The sequence below is a fragment of the Papaver somniferum genome, chromosome 4, assembly GCF_003573695.1.
Source record: "Papaver somniferum cultivar HN1 chromosome 4, ASM357369v1, whole genome shotgun sequence".
Lineage (NCBI taxonomy): Eukaryota > Viridiplantae > Streptophyta > Magnoliopsida > Ranunculales > Papaveraceae > Papaver > Papaver somniferum.
In genome coordinates, this window is record NC_039361.1 from 137,014,413 (window position 1) to 137,024,539 (window position 10,127).

General features: G+C 39.2%; 1 pseudogene; it reads right to left on the bottom strand.

The window, feature by feature from the left end:
- Positions 1–3,195: 3,195 nt before the first annotated feature.
- On the bottom strand, positions 3,196–3,295 carry LOC113276785 (annotated as a pseudogene).
- Positions 3,296–10,127: the final 6,832 nt, after the last annotated feature.

Below are 10,127 nucleotides of genomic sequence, written 5' to 3' on the forward strand. Positions count from 1 at the left end.
CCACCAGCACTACACCGCTACCATGATAGACACATTTTTTTGTCCGATTTGTCTCGATTCTATATATTGTTAGGGCTCATTTTTGTACTTATTATGGTGTTTTATTTATTTGTAGGTATTTTTGGCCAATAAACATTTTTGGAAAAAATTGGCTCGAAAAGTTGTCGGAAAGCACCCTGATGACATTCGATATTCGGACTCTCACTTTGGATAAGGGGTAACCTAATTACTAAGGGACATCCCATTTCCAGGCAGTTTCTAATCACACCCCTACCCTGGATAAGGGGCAACCATCTTCAACATTTCAAAAACCAGGTTTTGGTGGGAAAATAGGTGCAGTGGAGAACATTTTTGGCAATCGTGATTTGGAGGAGTTTGAGGTCGATTAAACCTCTGATTTTCATAGGATAGACTCCTTATGGGTCTAGGAATCTGATATGGGTGTTTAAATTGATTAGACTGGGCTCAATCGACGGATTTTTCTCACAACAGAAAATATGGAAAGTCACGTGTGTGACCTGTTTTAGGAAATTTTAGAGAGATTAAAGTGCTGTAAACTTTCCCAAAGATTTGTATCTATCTAAGGAAGAGTTTAGAATAAAAAGGAAAGCTCAGAAACGCATAGAAATTCTAAAACAAGAAATTGTCGCAACTTGGCCGTGAAGAGAAGGAAAGAGATCTTGGAAGATTTGGGAAAGATTTAATCGGTATTTTTGATATAAATAGATGTCTTGGGTCATGTAGAAGAGGTGTCGAGAGTTTGGGAACCTAAGGAGAGCCAGAGAAGAAGAAATCAGAGCTTTACCAAACTCTGTTTCTGCTGCTGCTGCTGCTGCTGAAGAGGAAGAACGCGAAGAACATTGACGCACGGGAAACAGTCGCAGAACAGTGTCGTTGTTTAACAGCTGAAGAACATTAAGCTGTGCAGGGCAGTCGTATTCTAGGGTCTTAAAATCAGCGACAAAGCAACAGTTTTACAACAGTTTCTGTAACAGTTCCATTGTAACAGCTGTTTTGCAACACCAATACACTGTTGCAAACAGTCTGTGTTATTACTTTTCACTCTTTTAATCATCTTTTGAGCAACAAACACATATTTTGAGATCATGATTAATATGAGGAGCTAAACCCCATTGCTGAGGCGATAGAGGAAGCTATTTTTCCAACAAAAAGTGGTATATTCTATTTTATCTTTTTATTTGCAATAATTATATGATTATTTGCCTTGAACTATTATTGAATATGATTTTTATTTGAGTGATTGTGATCTATTTTGATGGAGTATGCTTAGTTTTAAGACTTTTGATGCTTCATACTTGGTATTTACAATTATTACTTTTGAAAATCTACTTGTTGCAATATTTTAGAATCAAATTAAACGAGAAAATTGCATAAATATAAGTATTGGTTTAATCACTTTGAACTTGGAAAATAGTGGAATCTTAGCCTCAGTGTTTCTTTTAGTATTGATATCATCTTTGATTGAGTTTGCTATAATTTTTAGTGAGTTTTCTATTTTAATATTAGAATTTAAGTCTAATTAATATCCTTCACAAGTCTGAGAATCGAACCACTTTTACCACTATCTACAATCACATCAATTTTTGGCGCCGCCGACGCGGACTTGTTTTTAGGGTTTTAGATTTATTTTTTTATTATTTTTTTTATTTTTTTGTCCTTTTTATGTTTTTGGGTATTTATCTTGTGTCTACAGGTTCTGGATCATAAAGAAAATTGAGCCAAGGAGTTTGGTGATTTCATAAAGACTTGGAGCTAAAGATTAAAGCAAAAAGAACAGAAAGAAGACAATTTTATTTTAGACAATTTTAGTTTAGGGTTTGTTTTTTTTTAAAAAAAAAATGTATTAGGGTTTATTTTTTGTTTTTTCTTTATTTTTTGGACTTTTGGACTTTGGGACATTATTTTTTTTTACCCTACGGAAGGGTACTTTAAATATAAAGTTTGCAGAGAAGGAGGACAATTACGATATTGTCTCTGCACCTTGGGTTCGTACACTAGACATCGGAGTCAGTGGCCCGAGTCGACTACAACCGATTCATCCCCCGTCTGGAACGGGAGGTAAGATTCTAAACACTCGCGAATCCCCTGTCAGCGAGTTACTGGACTCCTTCGTATGCATATATGTTGAGGACTGAATACGACATTTATTTTTCTAGTAAAGCAAGGCCTGGCCATACAAGATAAGGGTTCGGATTTCATCACCGTTCTCTTCTTGCCCGCTTTAGGAACACGTAACCTACGCGAACCTAAGCCTAAAATTTTGACTAGAACGAGACCGATAGGGTAACGAGCTTAACAGGAAAGTCATTCGAAAAATATTGGTTACTCTTTTAAGCATACTTCGAAGTTCTTGACGGTTTCTGTAAGTTGAATGCGTGACTGCGCCGCCTTGTATACCGGTGAGGCCTTGGGTATCAAAGCTCCACCGAGCTTCCCTCGCCTCTATTCAACTTACGTTAACTCGGATTGATTCCAGAGGGGTTTGCTTAAATTGTAACGAATTCCCGTTCGAAGGATTAGAAGCTGGTCTAGAAACAATCTAAGTGGAGCCATCATGCTTTTTGTTTGCTAGAAATCAATAGGTTTGATTTGGTTGAGTCGGCCTTGATCTGTGTTTGCTTACCCTTCCAATTTAGAAAATTCTATTGTATGCCTGAACGTAAAAGAGACGCACTAGGTAGATTTGTTAAAGAGAAACTAGTAGTTCGAAGCGTCTCGATTACCTTAATCTAGAAAGTCCGACTTTTGAAGAGTCTGTTTTTGAACGTCTTTGACTGAGGAGAGAATCCCTGTTGCTCCGATAGCGCCAGAAATGGCAACTTTGAAAGCTTTGTTGAATCCAACTAGGACTACCCGTCCTTCGTGTATTAAGTTAGCTGAAACGGAGGCACCCTATGAACTGAAACCTGGGACCTTACAGATGCTCCCAATCTTTTTAGGGAAAGAAAATGAAAACCTTATTACCATGTTAGGGATTTTGAGGAAATTTGTAGTACTCTAAGAATTAGAGGCTTAGATGATGATGCTTTGAAACTTAGGTTATTCCCATTTTCCCTGAAAGATAAGGCCAAGTCGTGGTGTATAGTTTGGACTCCGAGTCAATTGAGACATATGAACAACTTACATCTGCCTTTTTCAATAAGTTTTTCCCTAGGCACAAAACATCGTCTATTAGGACGCAAATATGCACATTTTCACAACAAGAGGGAGAATCTTTATATAGGTATTTGGAAAGGTTCAATGATTTATTATCCCAGTGTCCTCATCATGGTTTAGAAAAGGTTAGGCTAGTTCAGATCCTTTATGAGGGTTTAGATTATTCCACAACGACCATGGTTGAGTCTCTATGCACTGGTGGATTTGAAAACCAAACTGTTGATGCGGCGATGGAATTTTTTAATGAAATCGCCGAAAAAACCCAGCAATGGGAAAATAGTAGGGCACCCCAGAAAACAATTCTTTTAAGTAGAGGAAACGTTAATAGGGTAGAAGGAGGCTATGAATCAGATGCCAAAATTGTGCTATAGCAAAAAGGTTAGAAGCCTTAGAAGTGGGCCAGACTAGTGGTAGAGTGGAGCCGTTTGGGAAGGCCAGAATATTGAAGAGCAGGCCAATGCTCTTTATAATAACACTAGATTTGATAACCGTCAAAAGATTGACCCATATTCAGAAACCTATAATCCTGGTTGGAGAAACCATCCGAACCTTTCGTGGTCTAAGGGCCAAAGTCAAGGTCAGTTTAGTAATTCTAATGCTCCCCCAGGTTTTGGCTATACTAAGAATCCTTCAGGACTAGCTCAGTTTCAGAATCAGTCAGATAAGAAAATCCTAAGTTTAGAGGAATCTCTCGCCTTGTTAACTCAGCAAACTGCAAAATTCCAGTTATCCGTAGAACAGTCTACAAGCTAGTAACAGGATAGGACAAGAAAATAGTCAGGCTATTTCCGAGTTAAAAACCCAGGTTGGTCTGATAAGTGATTCTTTGAGAGAAAAAGGTAAGTTTCCTAGTCAAACACAACCCAACCCTAGAGGAGTTCATGAATTAGGTGCAAAACCATCGAATCAATTGAATGTTTTAGAACCCTTAGAAGTGGTAGAGTTGTAGACAATAAGGTAACCATGCCCGATAGTGAACATACTGTAGTTCACCCCAGGATCTCACCTCTCAGGACCAGTAGCTGAAGAGACTGATAAAGTTTCTGATGATGTGAATTCGGTTCCTGAAAGGTCTGATTTTAGGCCTAGAGCCCCATTTCCTCAGCTATTAGTACCAACAAAGAAGGAATCGAACTTTAATGACATAGTGGAGGTTTTTAAGCAAGTTACCATAAACCTTCCCTTATTAGATGCAATTAGGCAAATTCCTGCTTATGCCAAGTTCCTTAAGGATATGTGTACGCGAAAGCGAAAACTTAGCGTCCATAAGAAAGCCTTTTTAGCTAGTCACGTAAGTTCAATCATTCAGAACACCACAACTCCAAAGTACAAAGACCCAGGTTCTCCTACCATTGCTTGCACAATAGGTAACTTCCGGGTAGAAAAAGCTTTACTTGACTTAGGAGCCAGTGTGAACTTACTGCCATTCCATGTATACTTACAGCTAGGACTTGGTGAAATGAAACCTACTCAGATGACACTGCAGTTAGCTGATAGGTCTGTTAAAATCCCTCGAGGTGTTATCGAGGATGTTCTTATTGAGGTCGACAAGTTTATTTATCCAGTGGATTTCGTGGTCCTAGATACCCAACCTGTCCCTGACCCAGAGAACCAGATACCTGTGATTTTAGGTCGCCCATTTTTAGCTACGTCTAATGCGATCATTAACTGTCGAAATGGTGTGATGAGTTTATCTTTTGGTAATATGACTATGGAGATGAACATTTTTAATGTCAGTAAGCAACCTCATGAGCTAGATGACACATGTGTTGAGGAGGTGAACATGATAGAAGCCTTAGTTCAGGAGTCATTACCAAACATCTTGTCTGAAGACCCATTAGAAAGTTGTCTATCCCATTTTGGTTTAGATTTTGACGACGATAACTATTGAACAGGTGAATGCTCTATTAGATTCTACCCCTGTGTTAGACACTGATAGATGGAAAGCTAGGTTCGAACCGTTACCAGTTTCTGAGACTACCCTAATTCCTTCTTTAGAAGAGCCCCCAAAGTTGGACCTTAAACCACTACCCGATACTCTAAAGTATGTGTTTTTAGGCCCATCTGAGACTTTACCTGTGATTGTAGCTTCCAATTTGGATAGTGATCAGGAAAGTAGGCTAGTAAATGTACTTCAAGACAATAAGGAAGCTTTAGGGTGGACTATAGCAGACATTAAGGGTATAAGTCCTACTGTGTGTATGCATCAGATTCATTTAGAGGAAGACTCCAAACCTTCTAGGGAGATGCAACGTCGACTGAACCCTAACATGAAAGAGGTAGTTCGAAAAGAGGTGCTTAAGTTGTTAGATGCGGGTATTATTTACCCAATTTCAGACAGTAAGTGGGTCAGCCCTGTTCAGGTTGTCCCCAAGAAATCAGGTATCACTGTAGTCCAGAATGATAATAATGAATTAATCCCAACCCGAGTGACCACGGGATGGCGTGTGTGTATTGACTATAGGAAATTGAACAAGGTCACAAGGAAGGATCACTTTCCCCTTCCTTTTATCGACCAAATGCTAGAGCGATTAGCTGGACATAGTCACTATTGCTTCTTAGATGGCTACTCCGGTTATAATCAGATCGTTATTGCCCCAGAAGACCAAGAGAAAACCACTTTTACCTGTCCCTTTGGTACCTTTGCGTATAGACGCATGCCTTTCGGGCTATGTAATGCCCCTGCAACTTTTCAGCGTTGTATGATGAGCATATTTTCTGATATGGTAGAACGGTTCTTAGAGGTCTTTATGGATGATTTTTCAGTGTTTGGTTCATCTTTCGATGAGTGCTTGCATCATTTGACATTAGTGTTGACTAGGTGTAAGGAAAAAAATTTAGTGCTTAATTGGGAAAAATGCCATTTCATGGTTAAATCAGGAATTGTTTAGGGCACATCGTCTCTTCAAAGGGTATAGAGGTAGACAAAGCCAAAGTTGACCTTATTAAGACTTTACAGGTCCCAAAAACCTAAAAGATATTAGGTCATTCCTAGGGCATGCAGGTTTTTACCGTCGATTCATTAAGGATTTTAGCTTGATTTCTAGACCTCTTTGCAATTTGCTTGCAAAAGATGTTAAGTTTGTCTTTGATGATGCTTGTTTAGAGGCTTTTGAGAAGCTTAAAACTTTACTCACTACTGCCCGATAGTCCAGGCACCTAACTGGAACCTACCCTTTGAGATTATGTGTGATTCTTCAGATTATGCTATAGGCGTCGTTTTAGGACAACGAGAAAACAAATTACTTCATGTGATTTATTATGCTAGCAAAACTCTGAATGATGCCCAAATGAACTACACAACTACCGAGAAGGAACTTTTAGCCATCGTGTTTGCCTTGGATAAGTTTAGGTCCTACCTATTAGGTTCTAAGATCATAATCTATACAGATCATGCTGCTTTGAAATACCTTTTATCTAAGAAGGATACCAAACCTAGATTGATTAGATGGATCCTATTGTTACAGGAATTTTCCCCACATTAGAGACAAAAAGGGTGCAGAAAATGTAGTAGCAGACACTTGTCTAGGCTAGTTGTTAGTTCCCCTAGTGATTCCCTTCCTATAAGGGATAGCTTTCCTGATGAACAATTGTTCTCTGTTTCCCAATCACCTTGGTATGCAAATATAGTGAATTATCTTGTTACTGGTCGAACCCCTCAACATTGGGGTAAGCAAGATCGTTCTAGGTTTTTAGCCGAGGTTAAGCATTTCTTTTGGGACGATCCTTATCTGTTTAAGTATTGTCCGGACCAGATTATTAGGAGATGTGTATCTGAGAGTGACCAGTCTAGTATTATCTCCTTTTGTCATGAACATGCATGTGGGGGTCATTTTAGTGCTAAGAAGACTGCTGCTAAGATTTTGCAGTGTGGATTTTACTGGCCTTCGTTGTTTAAAGATTCCCATAGTCATTGTGTTTCTTGTGAGCGTTGCCAGAAGTTAGGAACCATTTCCCGTAGAAATATGATGCCTTTGAACCCTATTTTAGTGATTGAGGTCTTTGATGTGTGGGGCATTGATTTTATGGGTCCATTTCCTATTTCGTTTGGTTATCTTTACATACTTGTCGTGTAGACTATGTGTCTAAGTGGGTTGAGGCGGTTCCGTGTAAACGAATGACCACAGGGTCGTAGTCCAGTTTTTGAAAGAGAATATACTTACACGTTTTGGTACGCCGCGAGCTATAATTAGTGATGGAGGTTCACACTTTTGTAATAGACCGTTTCTCTTTTAATGAAACAATACGGTATTACCCATAAAGTAGCAACCCCATATCACCCTCAGACTAGTGGTCAGGTAGAGGTTTCCAATAGGGAAATTAAACGTATTCTAGAGAAAACAGTTAATCCAAATAGGAAAGACTGGTCGTCGAGGCTTACTGATGCCTTATGGGCTTACCGTACTGCGTTTAAGACACCCATTGGAATGTCACCTTATCGTTTAGTGTTTGGCAAGGCATGTCACCTGCCTGTTGAGTTAGAGCATCGAGCCTATTGGGCTATTAAGAACTTAAACTTTTCACTTGACAAGGCAGGAGCTCAAAGAAAGCTCCAGCTCAATGAGTTGGACGAGATTCGTAGAGATGCATACGATAGTGCTAAGGAGTATAAGAACAAAATGAAACTTGTGCATGATAGGAATATTTTACGAAAGTCATTTTCTCCAGGTCAAAAAGTTCTTCTGTATGACACTCGTTTGCATCTATTCCCCGGGAAGTTGCGCTCTCGGTGGACCGGTCCTTTTGTGGTCCGTACTGTTTTTCCTCATGGCGCTGTTGAGATTGAGACACCAGATGGTAGTAGTTCTTCGAAGGTTAACGGTCAGCGATTGAAGCCCTTTTTAGAGCCTTTTCCTACAGGTGATGTTGAGGAGGTCCCTCTGGAGGACCCTGTTTACCTTGATTGACCATCGAGGCGATTTTGTATGTTGTATAATATTTTTGTAGGTTTTTGGTTACACTTCACCCAGGTACTATCTTTCCGACTTCTCTCTTTACTATTTCCTCATGTTACTTATATTTTTGGTACTGTTCTTTGATTAGAAACATTGAGGACAATGTTAGATTTAAGTTTGGGGGTGGGGTAGAACTTTTTGTTACCTTTTCGTTGCAATAATAAACTCCAGAGCCTAGAAATTTATCCCTATTAAGGATGGCACTAACCAATCTAAGTGGATGGAAGCATTTTGGTTGTAGGAGTTGAGGAACCAATCTGACTAGATGGCAACATCTAAAGAGTCTATTCATAAAAGCACAGAGCTCAGGTGTTAGAAATAACATGATAGTTTCACCATATCTCGTTGAGTCCTTTTCACTTCTGTTTTTTTTTTTTTGTTTTTAAACTATGTTTCTCTAAGTGATTAGGTGGGGCTCACGATTCAAGTTGTTACCAATGCTAGGGTGAATTAGAGTGATTGAGATACAAAAAAAAAAAAAAAAAAAAGAGACCAGACCATCAGACCAACTGGAATAAATTCAATAAAGTCGACCACTGGAACCCTTGTATATGCCAGTTGTGTTGACCTAGAGTTAGGATTATCACACTGGTTCCCTTGTATATGCCAGTGTGTTGATATTAGTCAGACCGTATCTCAGTCCATTAGGATAGGTTCATTTTGGCGGAGGCCTTCAGACAGATATGAGAAACACCGTTCACCTAGTAAACATCAAAACCATCTATGTTTTTCTATATCCATCTTCTTGATCTATCCATGTGATTAGTTTTGACTCCGGATATTGATGTCCATAGTGCGACTATCTGAGTAGAGCTCTGTCACTTCATATGAATTTTAGTATGCTTGAGTGCAAACTCGTGTACAACAATTGGAATTTCGCATCAGGGTACTTCCTCCTGTAGTCAATAAGTATGCCAACCAAGGAGATTCTTTAGTGCCTTCCAAGGTTCTGTGTAGATAGCTAGGGTCTGGAGTATAAAGGTTTTGTGGGTATACCTCTGGTAAGCCCTCCGGAGACAACACTCCGCCACTAGGGACACCTAGGGGTTTAAAGGCTTATTGCATACGCTAAATGCAATCGACGATGCCTGCGACAGTGAGTTAGGATTTTATTTCTATTTTATTTTTGCTCGAGGACTAGCAAATAATAGGTTTGGGGGTATTTGATAGACACATTTTTTGTCCGATTTGTCTCGATTCTATATATTGTTAGGGCTCATTTTTGTACTTATTATGGTGTTTTATTTATTTGTAGGTATTTTTGGCTAATAAACATTTTTGGAAAAAATTGGCTCGAAAAGTTGTCGGAAAGCACCCGGAGGACATTTGCTATTCGGACTCTCACTTTGGATAAGGGGTAACCTAATTACTAAGGGATCCCATTTCCAGGCAGTTGCTAATCGCACCCCTACCTGGATAAGGGGCAACCATCTTCAACATTTCAAAAACCAGGTTTTGGCGGGAAAAGTGCAGTTAAGAACAGTTTTGGCAATCGTGATTTGGAGGAGTTTGAGGTCGATTAAACCTCTGATTTTCATAGGATAGACTCCTTATAGGTCTAGGAATCTGATATGGGTGTTTAAATCGATTAGACTGGGCTCAATCGACGGATTTTTCTCACAACAGAAAATATGGAAAGTCACGTGTGTGACCTTTTTTAGGGAATTTTAGAGAGATTAAAGTGATGTAAACTCTCCCAAAGATTTGTATCTATCTAATAAAGAGTTTAGAATAAAAAGGAAAGCTCAGAAACACGTAGAAATTCTAAAACAAGAAATTGCCGCAACTTGGCCGTGAAGAGAAGGAAAGAGATTTTGGAAGATTTGGGAGAGATTTAATCGATATTTTTGATATAAATAGATGTCCTGGGTCATATAGAAGGGGTGTCGAGAGTTTGGGAACCTAAGGAGAGCCAGAGAAGAAGAAATCAGAGCTTTACCAAACTCTGTTTCTGCTGCTGCTGCTGCTGAAGAGGAAGAACGTGAAGAATATTGA